We start from the raw sequence: 24,333 nt of genomic DNA, 5'->3' as shown, positions 1-24,333 counted from the left end.
GGGGACTCATTATACTCCTGATAGATCCTTTGAAGGCTTGTTCACAACAGGTGAGTTGTATCTGTTCTTGGTATCATTTCTTTTGTTTAGCCCACAGAACCACATCTACACAGTTGAGCCAGTTCATTACAAAGAGGGTCCAGAGAAAGACATCATGAACTGACTATTGAAAATTCAGATGGTATAGCATAGAAACTAAGGGCACAGGTCTTGAAGATAAATGGACAGGTTTAGAGCTAAGCTTGTCTCTTTCTGGTCATATGACATGGAACAAATTGCTTAGTATGTCTAAAACTCCACATTTTTCATCTGCTACGTGTTCATTCTAATCCTATCTAGTTAATAAATATATTGTAAGAAAGAAATAACCTAATGCAGTGAAGCAGAATGACAGAGTAAGGCACTGTTGTTGCTCCTGTAAGATGCTGAAGAAATAGTAGGGGTGAGGGGATGTAAGCAAGTAGAGTTAGTGTTGTGAAATCTCTCATCAGGAAAAGACCTTACCAATCAACCCTTTAAGGTCTTTATTTTATGGACTGGGAATCAGGCCCAGAGAGGTTAAGTGACTGACCTCAAGTCAGCAAGCAAGCTGAGAAAGCAAGACTTAAGATCAGAAGTAAGATGTTTTTCAATTAGTTTGTCCTTTCATTTTTCCCCTCTCATAACAAGAAGGAAGTTTCTATAATTATTATAGTCAGGTTACCTGAATGGCTTTAGCAGTAACTTCATTCCAAGGATTTACCTGAAATTCCACTGCTTAAATGTAGCTTTTTCAAGAAGAGGAAACTGTATCATCAGGATAAAAGAGAGCTCAATGCTTAAAGAACAGACTCTGTCCCCGACTCTATTAACTCTATTTGTATGCTTTCAAAAGGAAATTCTCTTAGGCAGATAAGTGGGCATGCTGAAAGGTAATACATAAATTTCCATGCTCAATCGTCAGGACTTGAGCGGGTTTGTCTACGATGCAGCCCACACCATCCAGAGCGTTCTTGCAGCCTGCCAGCTCCAATGCGTTACTCAGCTCTGAGCAACAGAGGAGGGCAATGCTCACCCTTCAGGGTACAAATTCATCATCTGAGGGGGCTGTTCTGAATGGAAATCTACCTTCTTCCATCCTACCATGTATGTGCCCCCCTCGAGATGCCTTGTGGGATGTGAGGAGTCTGGGGGCAGTGGAGGAAGGAGCAGCAGGTGCTGCTCTGTGGGTGCACCTGAGGCTTCATGCTGGAGACCAGGATGCTGAGATCCCTGCACTGAGCATCTATAGCTTAAAAATAGATCCTTTAAAGAAAACCATGTCTATAACTTTTCTAGGTAATGCTCTCCTGCAACCCTTGAAAGAGAATGATATGAAAAATCTATCTTTGCTTGAAGAAACAACTCAAAAAGGCCACAGTGATCTGCTCTTTGGTTCCATGGGCATGTCCTCCCGTGGCCTCTGATGAGGGCAAGTTGCTTTCAGAGAGAAAGAAAAGAAAAATGTTTTATAAGGTAAAAGCTAAATTTTTATAATTAAATTCTATAAAAATATTGTTCATAATTTATTAGAATTTACTATTTTCTAATTAGCAGGCTTTAATGTTTTATCCATACCTTTTGAATGAAAGGCAGAATGCTATTTTACTAAGAATGACTCAAATTGCTGGGGAATGAATTCATCCTCCTAGGCCCAAGTTTCCAGTCTGAGGTATTAGAAAGGGAAGAGAGGAATGTAGAGAATTTGCTTCAGCTGCTCCAGGAACTACGCTTCTTTTATTCTTCTTAATGCTTACCTTGAGGAATATCAATGAACTTAAGTTGCAGAGGACAAATGATGCTACTTAAATATTAGTCTAACTCTGCTCACTGAATTGGAATATAAAGAGACAGCAAATGTTTGAATTCAAGTCCTCAGCCTCACGCACATTGGCTAATATCATCTCCTGAAACAGAATAGCTGTGAAAAGCCGTAGATGAATTTCTTATTACCAACCCCCGCCACCAACCACCACTGCTGACCCCTTTTTCTTTGTCCCTCAGTTCCCCTTATCTCTTAGAATTACCTTAGCTAATGCCTGTTTTCCTGTGGCCAGTGATAGCATTTCATGAACAAGAATGTAGCATGGGAGAAAGATGCATTTCCCTGTTAATGCATGAAGCTAAACTAGTTTGGGACCTCTAAGTCTCCAGCTGGGACATCATTGTTGATGCTATGGATCGTGGAGTAGCTAAGGAGACGACACTCCCACCCCTCTGGATAAGCATCAACAACCTCTTTCTCCATCTGTTTCGTGATACATGTTACCATGGTGTTGGAAGACGGTGGCCTAGATAAAGCACTACAGTACTGGGGCTCTGGGGAAAGCATCTTGAGATCTGTTGTCTCTGAGGCTGGACTAGCCTTGTCTAACTGCCATGAGCTGTTGGATGCAATGCTAGTGTCTACAGGCTTCTTAGTCTCTGCTGTCTTTCACATTCCTGAAGGTCCCCAAAGTGCCTCATTCTTTCTCTTTCTCTGTCTTTTCTATGTCTTCCCCTTTTCTACATCTCTGTCTGATTTATTGAGCACCACTGTAAAATTGTGTTGAATGGGACTTATTTCTGTAACAAACCTTATAGCACATGCATGGTCTCCCTTTTCTTACACATATTGTATCAGAGCTTAGGGAGGTGAATATTGCTATGGTGTGAATAAGTGTCCCCCAAAGGCTTATTCCCAGTCAATGCCACTACAGGAAGGTGGTGAAACCATTAAGCCTAATTGGAGTCTTTCCAGTTATTTGGGGCATGCCTTGAAAGGGATATTGGGGCCTCTGCCTCTTCTTGTCTTTATTCTTCCTTGACCATCATATGATGAGCAGCTTGCTCTACCATGTACTCCCTGCCATGATGTCCCTCCTCACCACAGACCCAAAGGCAACAGGGTCAAGTGACTAGGAAAGGAAACTTCAAACCCATGAGCCAAAATAAACTTTTTCTCTTTGTAAGTTGATTATCTCAGATAATTTGTTACAGTAATGGAAAGCTTACTAACATAAGTACCATCAACGATGTTACACTGCAAGGACCTTTAGCCAAACTTCGTTTCAAGCCAAGTTCTATCTGATGACAGAGCCCTTGCACTTTTCATTACATCTGCTGCTTCGGGAGTCTAAAATGATTTGATCCCACCAGATGCCCCGTGAGGCCATGCCAATATCTGACTTGTTACTGATTTGTAGATCTCAGTCTTTTCTTACTAGTGAGGAAATTGGTAGTAAAATCTAAACCAAATTAATATGTGAGGTAGTTGAGAGAATCCTGTAGGCACAAGAAAATGTCAAAGATCCAGAAGTTTTCTATATCCATAGCAAAACATTATTTAATGTAACTTCATATAAATGAATTTTAATAATTAAATGTTTAATATAATATATTTAGATTTAATAAAATATATTCAATTATATTTAATTACATGTAAAATTTATATACATATTCAAACATATTCTGGCACTGCATTCTTAATCATGGCACTTGACTTCCCTAAGCTTCAAGTACAATACATACAAATATGTGCTGCATAATAATTCTATAGTCAATGGAGGATCATATATATGAGAGTGGTCCCTAAGTTTGTAACAAAGTTGACATTAAGCAATACATTACTTATGTGTTTGTGATGATACTGTCAATTGTATGAAAATATAGTATGTAAAGTTATGTATAATACATAATAATTGCTCATGATAATAAAGAACTATTATTATTTTAATATATTATTGTATGTATGTTATTATATAAGCATTTACTGTATTGTACTTTGTTATTTTAGAGTACACTCCTTTTACACAGATATTGGGGCTGGGGTTGTGGCTCAGTGGTAGAGTGCTCATCTAGCATGCGTGAGGCACTAGGTTCAATCCTCAGCACCACATAAAAATAAAATAACGATATTAAAAAAAAGTAAGTTTACTGTACAAGAGCATGCCGACCCCAGCAACAGCCTCAGCACCTTGTGTTTACTGTGCTTTTGTGTTTTTTTGGTTGTATCAGAGATAATATTGAATGATTGGACTAGACCATCCAGGTTTGTGTAAGTGCACTCTGTGCTATTGGCAAAGTGACAAAAGGACACATAGCCTAAGGTCAGGTTTTTCAGACTGTACCTCTGTCATTAAGTGATACATGTCTCTGTGTGTGTGTGTGTGTGTGTGTGTGTGTGTGTGTGTGTGTGTTTGACATGTACATCCCGTAAACATTTTTCAGTACTGTACTGTTTGGGCAACACCTTAGCATTTACATTTCAGTCTTGAAGGAATTGCTTAAGAAGCCAAATCTAAGTTTTGAAGATGCTAATTTAGAAACCCTGACACATAGTCACATTATAAAAGTCTAAAAAAAAAGTAATAGTTTCCTTTGACCTTTTCAAGGACATTTGGGAAGGGTGATAATGATCATCGCAGGCCATCTTATTCCTGAGGAAAAAATAAGAACAGTTTGCATTATGGGTGACTGCCTTCTTCATCCTGAAGAAGAGGAGGGTAGGCCCATCACTTATTGATGTCTCATTAAGGGACTTAGCTTTTTGTTACACAGATTCATACATGATATCACTCAATGCTTTCATTTAGCAGGTGAGGAAAGAAAGAAGATGAACAAATACTCTTGGGTGAATAATTGTGAAAGCGTTACAGTTATCTCAAATCTTCATCCTGATTTCTATTGTGGTCTACGTCAGTTTGTTCAGGCACTCCCCACACCTAGAACATACTATTATTCTGATTTTTGTGCTGATCCAAAAACTAAGCTTAAGTTTTACTTCCTCGAAGACGCCTTCTAGGCCTGACCCAGCTCTCACTGATCAACTTTGTCATCAGTAATCCTTTAGGATAACTGTCTTGTTCCACTTTTGCTATAACAAACTACCATGAACTGATGAGCTTGTGGATAATATGGATTCATCACAGTTCTGCAGACAGGGATTTCAAGGTTAAGGCTCTGGTGGATTTGGCTCATAGAAATGAGACCTTCTGTACTCTCATGTGGTGGGAAGGTGATGGATTCTCTTGTACCTCTTCTATAGGGCACTGATTCCAGTCATCAATGTTCTTCTTGGAAGACCTGATCACCTCCCATGTTTTAATACAGCCACCTTGTAGGATAGGATTTCAGAATGTGAATTTGGGGCATACTTATTCTTACTACAAAAATTACTTTTCAGAATTACAACCTATAGCTAATTTCACACTGACTTGAGTTTGTGTCCATCTCTTGATGTTGTGCCTAAACAAAAACAGCATGGTATTGGCACCAAAACAGACTGGTAGACCAATGGTACAGAACAGAGGATACAGAGACTAACCCACAAAACTACAATTATCTTAAATGAGACAAAGGTGCCAAGAACATGCCCTGGAGAAAAGATAGCCTCTTCAACAAATGGTGCTGGGAAAACTGGAAATACATATGCAACAAAATGAAATTAAACCCCGTCTCTCACCATGCACAAAACTCAACTCAAAATAGATCAAGGACTTAGGAATACAACCAGAGACGCTGCATCTAATAGAAGAAAAAGTAGGCCCTAATCTCCATCATGTGGGATTAGGCCCCAACTTCCTTAATAAGACTCCTGTGGCATAAGAATTAAAATCAAGAATCAATTTATAAATGGAATGGACTCAAATTAAAAAGCATCTTCTCAGTAAAACAAACAATCGGTGAGGTGAATAGAGAGGCTACATCTTGGGAGCAAATCTTTACCACTCACACATCAGATAGACCACTTATCACTAGGGTATATAAAGAACTCAAAAAGCTAAGCACCAAAAAAAAAAAAAAAAAAAAAAAAAAAAAAACCCAAATAATTCAATCAATAAATGGGCCAAGTACCTGAAAAGACACTTCTCAGAAGATGATGTACAATCAACCAACAAATACATGAAAAAAAATGTTCATCATCACTAGCAATTAGAGAAATGCAAATCAAAAGTACTCTAAGATTTCATCTCACTCCAGTCAGAATGGCAGCTATTATGAAGACAAACAATAATAAGTGTTGGCGAGGATGTGGAGAAAAAGGTACAGTCATACACTGCTGGTGGGACTGCAGATTGGTGCAGCCAATATGGTAAGTGGAGATTCCTTGAAAAACTGAGAATGGAACCACCATTTGACCCAGCTATCCTTCTTCTCAGTCTTTACTTAAAGGACTAAAAAACAGCATATTACAGGAACAGAGCCACATCAATGTTTATAGCAGCACAATTCACAATGGCTAAACTGTGGCACCAACCTAAATGCCCTTCAATGGAGGAAGGGATTAAAAAATGTGGCATTTATACACCATGGAAACTTACTCAGCAATAAAAGAGAATAAAATTATGGCATTTGCAGGTAAATGGATGAATTTGGAGAAGATAATGCTAAGTTAGCCAATCCCCAAAAAATCAAATGCTGAATGTTTTCTCAGATATAAGGAGGCTGATTCATAGAAGGGTAGGGAGGGGGAGCATGGGAGGAATAGATGAACTCTATATAAAGCAGAGGGGTGGGAGAGGAAAGGGGGGGTAGGGGGTTAGCAAGGATGGTGGAATGTGATAGATATCATTATTCAAAGTACATGTATAAAGACATGAATTGGTGTGAACATATTTTATATATAACCAGAGATGCGAAAAATTGTGCTGTATATGTGTAATAAGAATTGTAATGCTGTTTTTAAGTCCTTTGAGGATAGATGGAGGAGAGGGACAGCTGGGTCAAATGGTGGTTCCATTCCCAATTTTCCAAGAAATTTCCATATGCTTTCCATGTTGGTTGCACCAATTTGCAGTCCTACCAGTAATATATGCTAACTTTTCCCCCCACATCCTCGCCAACACTTATTATTGTTTATCTTCATAATAGCTGCCATTCTGACTGGAGTGAGATGAAATCTTAGAGTACTTTTGATTTGCATTTCTCTAATTGCTAGTGATGATGAACATTTTTTTTCATGCATTTGTTGATTGATTGTACATCATCTTCTGAGAAGTGTCTTTTCAGGTCCTTGGCCCATTTATTGATTGAGTTATTTGTTTGTTTTTGTTTTTTTTTTTTGCTTAGCTTTTTGAGTTCTTTATATACCCTAGTGATAAGTGGTCTATCTGATGTGTGAGTGGTAAAGATTTGCTCCCAAGATGTAGCCTCTCTATTAACCTCTCAGATTGTTTGTTTTGCTGAGAAGTAGCTTTTTAGTTTGAGTCCATCCCATTTATTGATTCTTGATTTTCATTCTTGTGCCACAGGAGTCTTATTAAGGAAGTTGGGGCCTAATCCCACATGATGGAGATTAGGGCCTACTTTTACTTCTATTAGATGCAGGGTCTTTGGTTGTATTCCTAAGTCCTTGATCTATTTTGAGTTGAGTTTTGTGCATGGTGAGAGATAGGGGTTTAATTTCATTTTGCTGCATATGTATTTCCAGTTTTCCCAGCACCATTTGTTGAAGAGGCTATCTTTTCTCCAGTGCATGTTCTTGGCACCTTTATCTAATATAAGATAATTGTAGTTTTGTGGGTTAGTCTCTGTATCCTCTATTCTGTACCATTGGTCTACCAGTCTGTTTTGTTGCCAATACTATGCTGTTTTTGTTACTATTGCTCTGTAGAATAGTTTAAGTTCTGGTATAGTGATGCCACCTGCTTCACTCTTCCGGGTTAGGATTGCTTTAGCTATTCTGGGTCTCTTATTCTTCCAGAAGAATTTCATGATTGCTTTTTCTATTTCTATGAGGAATATCTTTGGAAATTTGATCAGAATTACATTAAATCTGTATAGTGTTTTTGGAAGCATGGTCATTTTGATAATATTAATTCTGCCTATCCAAGAGCAAGGTACAGCATACTACAGGGACACAGCCACATCAATATTTATAGCAGCACAATTCACAATAGTTTAACCATGGGATCAACCTATTGCTCTTCAATAGATAAATGGATAAAAAAAATGTGACATGTATACACAATGGAATATTACCCAGCAATAAAAGAGAATAAAATCATGGCATTTTCTGGTAAATAGATGGAGTTAGAGAAGATAATGCTAAGTGAAGTTAGCCAATCCCCAAAAACCAAATGCCAAATGTTTTCTTGGATATAAGGAGGCTGATTCATAGTGGGGGGTGGAGCATGGGAGGAATAGATGAACTCTAGATAGGGCAGAGGGGTTGGAGGGCAAGGGAGAGGGCATGGGGTAATTAATGATAGTGGAATGTGGTGACCACTATTATCCAAAGTACAGGTATGAAGACAGAAATTGGTGTGAATATACCAGAGATATGAAAAATTGTGCTCTCTCTATATAATAAGAATTGTAATGCATTCATTGTCATTTATTTCTTTAAAAATCTATTAAATTTTTTTTTTAAAAAATCCTTTTTCAGTAGATTTCCATCTAGTTGGTTCCTTCCTAATTCCCACAGCTAACTGCAACCAGTTATATACAAGCTCATCAAGTGTTTCTGAGCAAAGATGATTCACCTTCCCATAACATTCAAGAAGGACTACATACTGTCACTCAATAACCGTGTGTCTTTGGCCAAGTCATCTAATTTTTCAGGGTTTTTCTACTGCTTACTTCTAAAAATAGTATTTGATTAATCCAGCTGTATAGCAAAATTTCTCCATTTTATAAGACTGACTCAGGGAATATTTCTCAAAAATTAATGTCTTAGATGATATAACCCTTCTTTGTGCTCTGTTAGGACAGAAATAGGACCACAGAATCTGAAGTTTCAGGAATTTCTCTGATTGATCCTATGAAAATAGTTTGGAGACCATATTATGGTATGTACTGCTAAAAGAAGGTGATTATGAAAGCAGAGAAGACTAGAATAGCCCAGGAAGCTTGAAAAATGATATAGATTTCCAAACTTCTCCCCTTGGCCAATGGAATCAGAATCTTTGTAATGGGCAGGAGATGAGCCTTTGGAAATCTGTACTTTTTCAAAGCTATCCCAGGTGATTTAGAAATACCTAGTCTTATTAGCATCATTTGGTAAATGCTTTCAAATTCTTCCACATCCATATTTCATTAGCATTGGATTCAGCTCCACATTTGCAATCCTGACACTTCTGCCAGGCCTCTGGCTGTATCCCATCACTCCTCTGTAAGAGGTGAAAATATGCCTACAGCTAGACTGCTGTTTTGGAAAAAAAAAATTCCCTTAGGAGACAAGTACATTTCAAGTACCATTCTGAGCTAAACTCTTGATTTTCAGCAATAAATCTATTTTAAAATTTTGAAGCAACATGGTTGAGGGAAACTATTGAAAATTCCATGAAATTTTATCCTTCATGACTAAGCTATTGAACCTTTTTGTGTCTAGTTTAACCCACATGGAAAATGTTATATCACTAAATTAACCATACAATCCCTGAGTTAAATAGCATGGCAGTTACCATGGGAATATGCCAAACAAAGGTGGTTGGCAGTATGTGTAGGGGTATTGGGGGGGGTAATATATTGCAGGCTAGATAAGAGCTGCTATGCCCTACTTTCATATTTAAGTTATTCCTACAGTCAACAGATTTTAAAGAAATGTACCTGGGATTTTTTTAAAAGTACAATCTTCACTTCTATATCTTGTCAAAGAGTTGGAGGGAATTATTTCATTACTATAAACACCACTTTACTCCTTTGGTGAAAACATGTTTAATTCTATGTTTTAATCAGGTTTATTTATTTATTTATTTATTTATTTATTTATTTATTTTTTACTGCTGTTACCAAAAGACCTGACAAGAACAATTTTAAGGAGGAAAAGTTTATTTGGGAGCTCACGGTTTCAGAGGTCTCAGTTCATAAACTGCTGACTGAATTCCTCGGGGCCTGAGGTGAGGCAGAACACCATAGTGGAAGTGTGTGGCCCAGGAAAAGCAGCTGGGTACTTCAGCAGGAAGCAGAGAGAGAGTGTGTTCCAGGACTCATAGACCCACTTTCTCCAGCTGCACCCTACCTACCTACAGTTACCACCCAGTTAATTCTTATCAGGAGATTACTGCACTGATTAGATCAAGGCTCTCATAATCCAACCATTTCACCTCTGAGCTTTCTTGCATTGTCTTACACATGAGCTGTTGGTGAGCCCTCATATCTAAACCATAACACCCTTCCTTCAGCTAGAGTCCCTGATTTTTCATGCATAGTTTTCTGAGAATAGAAATAATAAAAATGACCCAAAATATAAAATCCAAATGCATTCCTAGTCTGAAATACCCTAGATGTATAAAACTCTGCCTACCTTTCTAGGGTCACTTTGCATAACTGTTTGTTCTTTATAAAGATCTTATGATATACATTCTATTCTTATTGGTATTTCACAGATGCACAGGAAACAAATGAGTAGGTTTAAGAGTTGGGAAAAAAAAAATCCCCATCTTTTGGTATCAAAGCCCATGGTATTGCAATACCTCCTAGCCAAAGAACTTACAGATAGAGCAACAGAAAGAAAACTACTTCTCAAAGAAGATTTGCCTCCAAAGACATTTAGTCATTACCCACACTGGTTTGGTCAACTCCTGGCAGCACATTTATAAGTCTGCATTGTAAACTCTTGTGGAGATTGTTAAAGATAACAATGTCTCCATCCACTATGGAATCAGATTCCCAGGAGGGAGGGGTAAGCAATCACAGACCCAAGGAAGGGGGTTTTAAAGCACTATGGGTTTTGCTGACTCACAAGGTTAAGAATCATTGCTGAATCATAAAATAACTAATTTTTCCCAGGGAGGCAGTGCTGTTGTCTGAGACCTGAGAAGACCGAGAAAGAAACCTCGTGTGGAGGTTTCTATGTTTCCCTCTTGCATTATTGGTATATTAGAACCAGTCCACTATCATCAATACCTAGTCCAGTGACAGAATAATATCACTGCTGCCACTTTCAGTATTCAAAATGAAGGTAATAGATACTAACCTGAAATGATTTTTTTCTCAACCAGGAACTATACAAAATTATGTGTATTCTCTTATTCAATGCTCCAAGAAACCTATGGAGGTAGCTGCCAAAATTATCCTGCATTTTTCAGATAAGGAAACTGAGGCAAGCCAGAATGTTATTTATCCTGGCCCTCGCGTTCAATACGCGCAGCAAGTTTTCTTCTTACTCTAACTCCAGTCTTATCCTCTACAAAATATTCCTCCTCAGATATATTAAGTTATACTTTTGGAAGGAAAGAACTGGGTTAAGGCAAGAAAGAAGAAAAGGAAGAGAAGAAAGTGAGGAAAGAAGAGAGTAAGGGGGTGAGAATAAAGGGAAAGGGAGAAGGAAGGGAGATGGAGAGAAGGAAGAGGAGTACAGCTCTATGAAGGTAGAAACACAGACAGCCCTGAAGTCAACTCAGACCTCTTTTTTTTTGCTAAATGTAAGGTTGTCTGTTTCTAATCACTTCCCAGAGGTATGTCTTATGTCTCTGTCACCTGTGGGGTACCATCTTCCTGATCCTATTGGAGCACCACTCTTTCTTCTCTCCTAAGCAGGAATGCCAATGAGAGAAATTCCAGTTTCTCTTTTTATTTCTTCATTCTTAGGTCACTGTGCCAAACAGAGGGGTTAAACATTTTCTGTGCTGTGGGGATCTCTTTTTGGAGGTGGCAGAATCTCATCTCTATGAATTGTTTCTTTCTGTTACCTCCCCTTGATTCACATGGAAATATGATGAAACAGAGCTTTCCAACTATGTAGCCAATATAGAAAAAAATGAATCGAGCCCAGTTTACACTGTTAGGCTAAGGTGTGAGGGAAAGGTAGGGGGTTGGCCAGCTGGTCTGGGTTGTAGGTGTCTTCGGGTCTGTCTTCCATGGTCTTTTTTTCATGACTGGAGTGGTAAAATTTAGAAAGCCAAGACTTGGCTACGGGCCTGGGTAAGGTACTAAGGCAGACTACCATCTTGCTTTTGATCTGGGCCACTAAGTCAAAGTCATTCTCATTCCTCAAACTGGCATGGTTCTGTAATTCTGAAGTTTCCATATGGCGAGCAAGACCAGTGTCCCACAGGGTAATAAGACATGTGCATTTGCCTGGAGTGCACCTTTGACATATTTTATTTTGGAATCAAAATTAGCAGCATATGGCTTGTCAAATAATTCACAGATCCTGGGTCCTTGTCAAATATCACCTCTTCATGACTAAAGGAGCCCTCCCTTCCCAGAGCCTGCAGTGAAGAGAGTCCTACCTAATCTCAGGAGCTCTGAGCACCAGTGATTACCAAAGTCCCCTGTGGCTAAACAACAATTTCTTTTGTAAGAGAGATAACAGGTTTCCAGGCAGGGCTTTACTTACTTGAATTAGGGAAGATTTTCCAAGCCCCTAGTCTCTCACCTTGGGAAGAATGTTGCTTCTATTTCCCTCTAACAAAAAAACAGAACAGAAATGTGTATTGTATGATAGCTCAACCTTCAGACTCTGACACACCAGGATTCACTCATGAGTGTGAATAAAAGTTGCTTTTATAAATCTGTTTTCTTATCTCCAGATTGGGGATAATAATAGTAACATTTATAAAAATTTTATGGGGATGAACTGCAAAAATTCCCAATGCATACCAAAAAGCAATAGATCCATTAGAAATTTCACAAATTTAGACACCAAATCCAAGAACTAGGTTTTAGAGTTTTGACTTTATGTTGTGTTCCCTTCCTCCAAATCCTACTTCTTTTCCTCAAGTGATAAAGGTTGGATTCTCTAGGAAGAAGGCTCTGAGATGTAGTTTATTGTATAGTATGTTCAGATGGGTAGATTCTCAAGGCTAACCCTGATGCAAGGAGCAGGATTGAATGAAGGAATGAAGCTGAGCAGCCTAGCTGTCCCTGAGATGCTTTGGTCTAAAAGCAAGACTGTGATCTGACTTAATACTTTACCCAGGCCCATAGCCACTTTAGACCAGAGCATCTGTTTGGCATTGTGACCTAATAACTGGGCCAAACAGATCAGGCTTTTTTACCTGTGCCTCAGCAACTACTGGATTTGGATGCTCTAGGAACACTGGTTTCCAGCTGCTGGAACCTTCCCTTGCTAGTTTTCATGACAAGAATGAAGGATTCCCTGTTGCATGATATTGGCATTACCTTCTCTAGGTCTCAAGGATAATATTTAAAGGCTTTGCTGTTTACAAGTTCATGGTATCCCAAGGTAATTCTTCAGAACCTAAACTACACATCCTGGTTTTATTGGCAAGCCAAAGAGCATCTACTCATCTATTCTTCTTGCCCCTACCAAGAAAAGCATTTGCTGAAATATTTCACTTATTTTTTGAAAAAAAATTACCATTGCAGTGCCAGCAAGATAACAGATATTCAAGGGAATTTGTTGAAACTGAATATATGTGTGTGTTGTGTGTACACACATACACACAAACACACACACTTACAAGTCAGCCCTTCACGTTTGCAGGTCTTGCACTTGCAGATTCAATCTACCACAGGTTGAAAATATTCAGAAAAAAGTCACATCTGTATTGAACATGTACAGACCTTTTCTTGTCACCTTTTTCTAAACAGTATGAATAACATCTATTTAGATAATATTTACATTGCATTAGATATTAGAAGTAATATAAGGTGATTGAAAGCTCTGGAAGGATATATGTAGGTGATATGCAAATAATACCACATTGTATATAAGAGATTCAAGCATCCTTGCATTTGGATATCCATGAGGATTCAGGAACCAATTCTTTGCAAAGACCTAGGGATGATTCTGCATCTAAGCTGTTGTAATAAACAAATCTTCATGTAATCATATTGTGAATCTAATATCAATTCTATAAGCTAAATACAGACTCCTTCATCTTCACAATGATGAACTATCATTAATAGTGTTTAATTATTTTGCAAATATCCTACAGTTAATAAGAGGTAGAGCTGGAATTAGAGTCTAGAATCCCAGTGTGGTCTGCTTTCTATTATATCGTGCTTCCTCAAGGATTAGCAAGTAAATTAATTTATTAAAAAAAAAAAACACCTGAGTAAAGTTTTTCACTATTGGTGATAGGTAAGGACAATATTCAGAAAATGACATTCACCCTTTCTAGCCAGAAAATTACTGATGCTACTTCTATAGATTATAGTTGGGAACCCAGCAGAGAAAAATCCTATGTTATTATCATGGTTCAAGAAGGCTACAATATGAAAGAAGATGAGAAGTTATTAAAATACCTAGGAATTATTATTTAAATCTAAACTAAGGGTCATGTGAATGGAGAGAATGACTGTATCCTGCAGTGAGGTGTAGTAACATCCTGGAAAGAGCTAACTGTAGAATAGGAAAAGCTAGGAATCAAGAAATTGACCTTGAGGAACCAGCTAATCTCCTCTGGGTCCTTCATCTACAGAAGTACTGAAAGAGCTACAGTTCCCTGGACGACAACTCATGAAAGAGTCACCAGAGCAACGTTTCTCAATCTTTTTGGCACCTTTCTGGGGAGACTTTAAATAGCCTCATGCCCAAGCCATACCTAGAGTAATTAAGTCAGAATTACCAGAGGTAAGACCCAGGCTCCAGAGGTTTTTAAAGTTGTCCATAAGATGATAGTTTATAGCTAAGGTTGAGAGCCACTATTCTGGAAGTTAAATGTTCTCCTCTCTGGGGCTGGGGATGTGGCTCAAGTGGTAGCGCACTCGCCTGGCATGCGTGCGGCCCAGGTTCGATCCTCAGCACCACATACAGACAAAGATGTTGTGTCCGCCAAATACTAAAAAAATAATAATAATAATAATAAATATTAAAAAATCCTCTCCCTCTCTCTCATTCTCTGTCACTCTTTCTTTAAAAAAAAATGTTCTCCTCTCTTCTTTGTGTTTTTGTTCTTTTCATTTCTTACCTTCATTGCTCCCTCTCTCATTTTCTCATTTTTCTTTTCTTTTAAAAACAGACTTGAGAATTTAATAGATAAAGAATCATGTATTATAAAGAGAAACTAAATGTAATTTCTTTCTCTGCATTATTTTTATGTAGCTGTATAACAATTTAATACAAAATTGGAGGCTTGAACCACCACCTATTTATTAGCTGACTATTTTGTAGTTCAGGTGTCTGACACAAATGTGAGTGGCTTCCTGCTCAGAGTAACACAAAGTTGAAATGGAAGTGACAGCTGGGCTGAGTTCCCTGGACACTGTGGGGAAGCTCACTTAGCCAACTACCTAGAAGCTCACTCAGGTAGTTGGCTGAATCCAGTTCTGAGGGATAGGAGCCCTGAAGTCTCAATTTCCTTCCAGGCTGTCAGGCAGGGGATCTTCTCAGATCTAGAAGCTTCCTACAATTCTTGCCATTTGGTGTCCCCATTTCCAAGCTACCAGTGGTATATCAAATTCTTCTCCTGCTCAAATCTATGACTTCCACTTTTGTGACCAGCTGGAGAGAAGCCTTTGCATTAAAAGAATTCAAATAATTAGGTCAGGACCATTTGAACGATCACCCTATTTTCAGGTTAGTCGAATTGGGACCTAATTATATTTGCAAAACTTCTTTCATAGCAACATCTGCTACAGTCTGGCTGGGCACAAATCACGAGCCACTCACAGCTTTGTAGATTCAAACAGCAATTCTTTATTCCTGAACTCACACCGGCCTTCTACAATCACGTTCTGGGGAAATCCACGTTCTCTGCCCAAATCCACACTCCACTGGGCTTCTGTCTCCCAAATATATTCTGAATCCCGTGAGAACTCAAGGGGAACTCAGGCAGCAGGATACGCCCTATTCTAAACAGGGAATGCCCTAAACTCGGATTATCCTAAACCAGGAACACCCTAAACATGGATCCGCCCTGGTCCTTGAGCAAGGTCACCTTACATGCAATGTCGCTGCAAAATGTCCTATTTCCACGAGTCCTTCCACTAAAGGAAACATGGGGGTACGCTGGCAAGGAAATTGTCATACTTACTTGGCTGATGGCTCCCAGCAAACATCTAGATTAGCATTTGAATACTAGGAGAAAGTTTCTTTGTCCACAGATAAAGAATTTCCAGGGCATCTTAAAATTCTGCATATGACAGTCCCCAAGGAGTTCCCAAATCAGAAAACAGGCTTGGGACCCATAGCAAGCAAGGAGTAGAAGTAGTATGAATGAATTATTGAGTGATTAACAATAGGGAATGTGTGTAGAAGGTCAAAGCAGGCTTCATGGAGGAAGAGACATCTGAGCCCATCAATTTATTGGGCATTTTCTTAGGAAGCAAGTACTATATGGCAGGTACTGAGCTAAGTGTTGAGAGATGAATAGTTTTCTATGTGTGTGTGTTTTCCAGGCAATAGGAAAATGGTTGAGCTTTCCAGAGGAGACAACCTATGAAAAAGCATGAGTCCAACAAGTGGCAAAGAAGGGAAGTTTTTAAGGAATAAGATACAATTTAGTCATACTCAAACATAAAATGTATGGGGAAAGTGGCTGGTGATGAGGCCAGAATGAGGCAGGGGCTTGACTTATACATCATACACTATCCTGTGATTAAGATTTTAACCTTCCTCTTTGGTAATAGGGAACCACTGAGGATTTTCCACCCAAGTTGCTGAGATCTATTTAAAATACAATAAAGTGCACAGATGTACAGGTGCAAATTGTTGAATCTTCAGAAGTTTATATACCTGTGAAACCATCATCACAATCAAGAAAATTAATATTCTTTATCACTCCAACAGTTTACTAATAGCCTTTTTGTAATTTCTCTCTCCCTCCACTCTACCCATTTTTTTTTTTCAGAATTTCATCATCAGTGGATTCATACAGCATTCACTCATTTGTATTTGACTTCTCTCATTCAGCACATTGGTTTTCAGGTTCACCATGTTGTAGATATCAATAGGTTTTTGCATTGTTGGATACTATTCCATTATTTTGCACAAATATACCACAATTGTTTATAACATTTTCCTATTGATGGACATTGATGTGTTTTAAAGTTTTTAATTCGAATAAATAAATATTAAATAAAACTGCTAGGAACCTTTATGTATTATTCTGTGTAGATTTATTTTCATCCCTTGAATACATGCTAAGAATATTATGTCTGTGTCTTAACTTTTCATCTTTATTTTATTTTTACAATTTAAGATTTAAGAAACATTTCTGCAGAGACACTGCATCTATTAGAAGAAAAAGTAGACATAAATCTCCATCATGTGAGATTAGGCCCCAAGTTCCTTAATAAGACTCCTATAGTGCAAGAATTAATATCAAGAATTAATAAATGGGATGGATTCAAACTAAAATGTTTCTTCTCTGCAAAAGAAACAATCAGTGAGGTGAAGAGAGAGCCTACTAATTGGGAACAAATTCTTACCACATGCAAATCAGATAAAGAACTAATCTCTATACTATATAAAGAACTCAAAAATCTTAACACCAAAAAAATGCAAATAACCCAATCACTAAATGGGCCAAGGACCTGAACAGACACTTCTAATGAGAGGATATACAAACAATCAAGAAATATATGAAAAAATGTTCAATATCTCTAGCAATTAGAGAAATGCAAATCAAAACTACTCAAAGATTTCATATCATTCCAGTCAAAATGACAGCTATTAAGTTACTATTATGGTATTATGTAAAAATGTGGATGTGTAACCGATGTAATTCTGCAATATTTGTAATGTTTTGAATAACCAATAAAAAAAAATAAACAATAGGCCTGGGGATGTGGCTCAAGTGGTAGCGCGCTCACCTGGCATGCGTGCAGCCCGGGTTCGATCCTCAGCACCACATAAAAACAAAGATGTTGTGTCCGCCAAAAACCGAAAAACAAATGTTAAAATTCTCTCTCTCTCTCAAAAAAAAAAAAAAAAAGAATTAATAAGTATTGGCAAGGATGTGGGGGAAAAGGCACACTCATACATTAGGACTGCAAATTGGTGCAGCCAATATGGAAAGCAGTATGGAGAATCCTTCGATAACTGGAAATAGAACTACTATTTGACCCAGCTGTCCCACTCCTCAGTCTATACCAAAGGACTTAAACACAACATACTACAGGGACACAGCCACATCAATGTTTATAGCAGCACAATTCATAATAGCTAAACTGTGGTACCAACCTAGACACCCTTCAGTAGATGAATGGATAAAGAAAATGTGGTATATATTCACAATGGAATATTATTCAGCATAAAAGAGAATAAAATCATGGCATTTGCAGGTAAATGGATGAAGCTGGAGAATATAGTGCAAAGTGAAATTAGTCAATCCCCCAAATCCAAATGTCAAATGATTTCTCTGATTTAAGGATGCTGATCCATAATGTGCTGTGGGGGTGGGGATAGGAGGATAAAATGAACTCTAGATAGGGCAAAGGGGAAAAGGGGAGGGAGGGAAGGAAGGAGACATAGGGGTAGGAAAGATGGTGGAATGTGATGGTCATCATTACCCTAGGTACATGTAAGAAGACACAAAGGATGTGATTCTACTTTGTGTACAACCAGAGATTTTAAAAAATTGTGTTCCATATGTGTAATATAAATTGTAATGCATTCTGTTGTCATATATAACAAATCAAAATTTAAAAATAAATAAATTAAGTAATTTTTAAAAAGAAATGTTTCTGGAGTGTTTATACCCTTTTGCAACAAGTTTTGTAAGTTCTAGCTGCTCCACAATTTTAGTAACACTTAGTATGTTCAGTAAGTTTAATTTCATCAGATTTATTGGGCATGTAATAGTCTCTCATTGTTTTTAATTTGAATTTTCCTGAGACCTAGTAATGTTAATTCTCTTTTATATGCTTTTAAGCAATTTGTACACTTTCTTTTGTAATATTTCTTTTCAATCTTTGTTCTCTTTGTAATGAAGTGCTTTGTCCTATTATTATATTGTATTTTTTTCTTTTTCTATATCCCCCAAACAGGCACTTTTTTTCTTTATGTATGTGTTGCAAATATTTCATTAGTACATGGTTTATAATTTCATTTTCTTTATGTTGCTGTGAAGTGAAAAATTCAGTTGATTATTTTGTTTTCTTTTATGTTTTGTGCATTTTGTATGATACCTAATTTTAAGGTCACAAAGATTTTCTTTCATGTTTTTTTCCAGTTTTATTGTTTTAGATTTCAAATTTAGTTCTATGATCCATTTTGAGTTATATTTTGTCTGTTCCATATAAGATAAGGGTTAATGTTAATATTTGTATTTTGGAAATTCAGTTGTCCCAAGATGATTTGTTGAAAAGACTCATTTCTCTTTGAATTGGAAACTGCTAAAAATTAATTGATTATATAAATGTGGGCCACAGGCCAATTTTATCCAAGAGAAAGATGATGAGATGAAAGAGAAAGCCGATAATCTATGCATTTAAAATTGTTAATTCCTTGTGTCGTTCATTCATTTCATGAATTTTTCTGAAAATTCTACAGTATGCCAAACACTATGAAAAGAACTGAGTCTTATTTATGTTTCTGTCTTCCAACCTAGTATAGAGCCCGCACATGCTAGGCCTTTGGAAATGTTTGTTTAATGAAAGAGAAAGGCAAGTAAGAAAGAGCCTCTGCCTTCAGAGCACCCAGGAGTCTAGAGTAGAAGGAAGATCTTTGGTGACTATGGGTGAAACTACAGGTAAGTGAATGATCAAGAGGAAACAGAGCCCTCCAGGGAAAAAAGACGGGCAGGGCACTGGGCTAGGAGAATAGTATTGGACACAGACAGTAGGGCTAAGAGACATAGAGAATGGTCACAAGCAAGGAGTTAAGATGCTTCCTATGTTTGTGCACAGAGGATATGAAAGGTGGAGTAGATTCACTGGGGACAAATGCAGAAAGTCATGTGTTGGTCTGAGTGCAGACAAGGGACAGAGAAGGGAGTGCAACCTGAATTCTACCTTCTAAGAGTTGAAAGCTAAGAAAGAATAGAGTAATGTACCAACAAAATGTATCAGTAAGAGTTGATATGGAGGCAAAGGAGACTGAGAGGAAGAACTGGTGTGTGAAAAAGGCTTCAGAGGTAGGTGAAGATTTTCACAGTTCAAGACATTGGGGGAACATTTCAGGCATAGTGCATGCTGTAGAGATGGCTCCCCAAGGCATGTCTGTAGGTCAGGGAGTCTTGTACTGTGGATGTGGTGGGGCAGTGGGGGTAAGTGAAAGACTGGTGTGTTTTGTGGGCCTTGAGGCTGGAAGGGACCCTTGGATCCAGATGTGTTTTCAGGTACCTGAATATACAGCACCTATTCTTCATCAGGTCCCCTGATATGCTTACAGACAGAGTGGATCAGGTCCCCTGATATGCTTACAGACAGTAACAAGGCATGTTACTGTCCCCAAGAAATTCTGCTGTGATTAAAAGAACCCAATGAGAAATTATAAAGATACTGAAATGTACCGTACGGCCATATTTAAGGTAAAAGGGCAACGTAAGGAGTAACTTACTCCACCTGTGGAAATCAGGACACCTTCATTCAGTGGCCTTGAAGGGTAAGGGTTTCTATAGGGTGTTAGATAGAGTACCGTAGAAGGTGGCTTTCCAGAGGCAGCAGGATGAGCAAGGCATGCTCAGGCTCCTTCAGATCTCTATCATTTCTTTCTACCTTGCGTCTAATTAGAGAAAACAGAATACTAAAATTTGGGTTTGGGTTGAAGGTGGAAATGAGACACTGGTTTAGCTTCCAGTCTCAGCTGGATCAAATTAGTTCAAACCAAAGTTTTGATCCCAGTGGTAAGTGCTAGCTCAGCTTTAATGATGAACCAGTACTTTTTGTGGTATTGGTCCTTGTGTCTATCTGCTCAGAAATTTCATGTGAGGAAGTCATGATTAGAAGGCAAGATTCGGGTTTTTCTCCTTTCCCATACATACCCCCCAAATAATTTAGAGTAAGACATTTATTTCTGCTCACTTTGACTGGAAATGCTAAATTTCCAGAGGCTTCCACCAAATTATTTGTTGTTTTCTTGGCTCAGTGGGCTTTCTTTATCTCCTGTCTCAGAGCTCAGCAGTACCTTGCATTCTGATGGTAAGAAGCCTTAGGGAAGACAATGCAGGTGTTTGGAATTCCAAGTGATTCAGCTCCACTGGGGACATGGCATACTGGAAATGACAATCTCTCCATTTCCACCTGCCAGAAACTCTGGGGACCCAGCAGCACCATCTCCCTGAGTCATGAATATGATGAATAGCCTCATGCTCACCAGGCAGTGATCTTCTTCCAGTAATTTGGGTTGAGAAGATTCTTTGTAAATAGAAAGCTTTGGTTTCAATTCACCAATTAAAGATATCGAAATCTTTATGTAAAAAATCTTTTGTTTGTTTTATTTGTTTCAGTGAGGGCTATCACTTTCATTTGAGTGCAAGGAATCATTCTTATGGTAAAGTCAATGGTGGTAAAAAGGGTCACTGTTGCATGTTGTGAACTAGACACTGAGATGGAATGTAGTTAGCTTGGGCTACCATAACTAAATACCAGAGACTGGATGGCTTAACAACAGAAAATTTCTTCGAGTTCTGAAGTCTGAAAGTCTGAGATCAGGGTGCTAGCCCAGTAGGGTTCCAATGAGAGCTCTTTTCTGAACCTGTTCTTATAAGTTCATAATTGCCTCCTTAAAGTCCTGTTCCCAAATACGGTCACATATGGAGTTAGGGCTTCAACATATGACTTTGGTGAAGACAGAAATCAGTCTATAGCACAGAGATTAGCTTGCTCGAAGTTTAGTAAGAAGTACCTGGATCCACCACTTCTGGAAGGAATAGGAAGGAGGCAGGATTGAGGGAGACGGTAGGCTTCAAGACAATCTCACTGAGGGGATCAGTTGACTCTGCAGGGATCTCTGAAGTTAGGGAAGCCATTTTAGACTTGTCCCAACTTGAGGTCTTTATGACCATGTCTACCAGTCTTTGGATGTTGGTTGCCCCTACAGGGTTTTATTGTTTTCTCTTGGATAATCTCTATGTGTGTGAAGGATGATGCATGGACAGATTCCTAGGTGGCGGCCATTATGTCACAGGAATATAGAAAACCTTTTCTATATTCCTGTTAAAGATGAGGATTTTATGACTCATTCCCGAGGGGCCTGAGGAACAAGGAGAATCCAAACAGAAGAATCATGCTTCTGAAGTCAACCTAACGATAAGACATTGAAAATCTCCTAGTCTTAAGTGAAAATGCAGAACATACCAGCATCAAAAAATATTTATCACTTTGGGGACTCAGTTTCTAACTAACCTGCTTATCCATCTGTCATTACGTTCTTAAAGTCTAAACTGGCTTAATTAGGGATGTTAGCTATTTTAGTTCTTTGCCCCTCATATAAAAATTATGTTAACTAGAAAATGTTTCCTAAATCTTTCCCTTCACGTGTTTAGGCACTACAAACTTTTGGCTTTTAACTTTCCTTACTTTCAGAGAATTAAAGCCCTCTATTGCAATCTTCTTAGCACCCTGATCTATGACCTTTGAAGCTATTCCCACAAATGCAATTATCTGGTTGATGATAGTTTGTCTGTGAAAATGTAAGTCCTGTGAATCAAGGAAATCCAGGCTTGCTTAATTCATCATTGCATTACCATCATTGACCACACTTTGTGACATATAGTGCTCACATATTATTTGTTGAATGAATAGATGAATGAATGAATATTAATAGGGTGAATACATTAACCAGATATTTTGTGGTCATTTAATCTTTAGATCAAGAGTTCACTGTATCTTTGTCTGTATACTAGCATGGCCCATTTTTTAATAGCTCATTTTAAGAGCTAGTTGTCCAAACTCTACATTGTCATATTTTTCCTTCAGTTTCTCACTTTGGGGAAGAGCATCTCAGATCTCTCTTCCTAGCATACATTAACATTAATTTGTAATCATAAAAACGGCAGTGATTTTAATTTGTTCTTCATAGTCCCTGACAACATGTTAGGAGGTTCTCACAGGAGATGCACACATATATTCATTTCCCTTTACTGAAGAACAGTCCTTTATCATGGAAATATTTTATTCTTGAGTGAGGCAAGTGAGACATTTTTACCCCACTGGTCAGAGAACCTAAGTTTTATCTTTCAGTTCATTCACAGATAGATCACTCTGTTGTCCACGTACTTTTCCTATTTCAAAATTAAAGGGAAGAGAGCCTCAGAAACTCGTTAAGGTCATTCAAAGAGGCTGTATTCTTAATTACTGTAAAAAGCCTATGTCTACTTTATAGGAATAATGATCTGAAATTCTAAGGAAATTATTGCAAATGTGGACCATGGCTACTGGTCTTCCTATATTGTTCTCCATAGGAGATATATTAGTTACTATGAATATTTAAACTTAAACTTTATCAAAATTCTTCTCAATATAAACCCAAGGCCAGCATCATTCTAAATGGAGAAAAATTGGAAGCATTCCCTCTAAAAACTGGAACAAGACAGGGATGCCCTCTTTCACCATTCCTATTCAACACAGTCCCGGAAAACCCTAGTCAGAACAATTGGACAAAAGAAAGAAATTAAAAGGATATGAATGGGAAAAGAAAAGCTCAAACTATCCCTATTTGCCAATGACATGATTCTATGTTTAGAAGACCCAAAAAACTCCACCAGAAAGGGTCCAGAATTCATAAATGAATTCAGCAAAGTAGCAGGATATAAAATTAACACCCATAAATCAATTGTATTTCTATACACCAATGATGAATCAACTGAAGGAAAAATCAGGAAAAATGATCCCATTCACAATAGCCTTAAAAAATAAAATATTTGAGAATCAATGTAACAAAAGAGATGAAACACCTCTACAATGAAAACCACAAAACACTAAAGAAAGAATTTGAAAAAGATGGAAGGTTCTCCTATGTTCTTGAATAGGCAGAATTAATATTGTTAAAATGGCCATATTACCAAAAGCACTATACAGATCAAATATAATTCCTATAGAAATTTCAATGACATTCTTCATATAAATAGAAAAAGCAGTCATGAAATTCATTTGGAAAAATAAGAGGCTCAGAATAGCAAAAAGCAATCCTTAGTGACAAAAGTGAAGCAGGAGGCATCACCATACCTTTAAATTATACTACAGAGCTATAGAAGCAAAAATGGCATGGTATTGGCACTAAAACAGACATGAAGACCAATGGAACAAAAACAAAGTCGTACCCACATAAATACAGTTATCTCATATTAGTCAAAAGTGCCATAAACATACATTGGAGAAAAGATAGCCTCTTCAACAAATGGTACTGAAAACTAGAAATCCATATGTAGCAGAATGAAATTGAACCTCTATCTCTTACCCTGCACAAAACTTAACTCAATGTGGATCAAGGACCTAGGTGTTAGACAAGAGAATCTGTGCCTACTAGAAGAGAAAGTAGGCCCAACTCTATACCATGTCAGCTTAGGAAGTGACTTCCTCAATAAGACTCCTAAG

This window comes from Callospermophilus lateralis, chromosome 7 (assembly GCF_048772815.1).
Source record: "Callospermophilus lateralis isolate mCalLat2 chromosome 7, mCalLat2.hap1, whole genome shotgun sequence".
NCBI classification, from domain to species: domain Eukaryota; kingdom Metazoa; phylum Chordata; class Mammalia; order Rodentia; family Sciuridae; genus Callospermophilus; species Callospermophilus lateralis.
The sequence above is the reverse complement of the archived record's forward strand: the minus strand, read 5'-3'. Positions refer to the sequence as shown.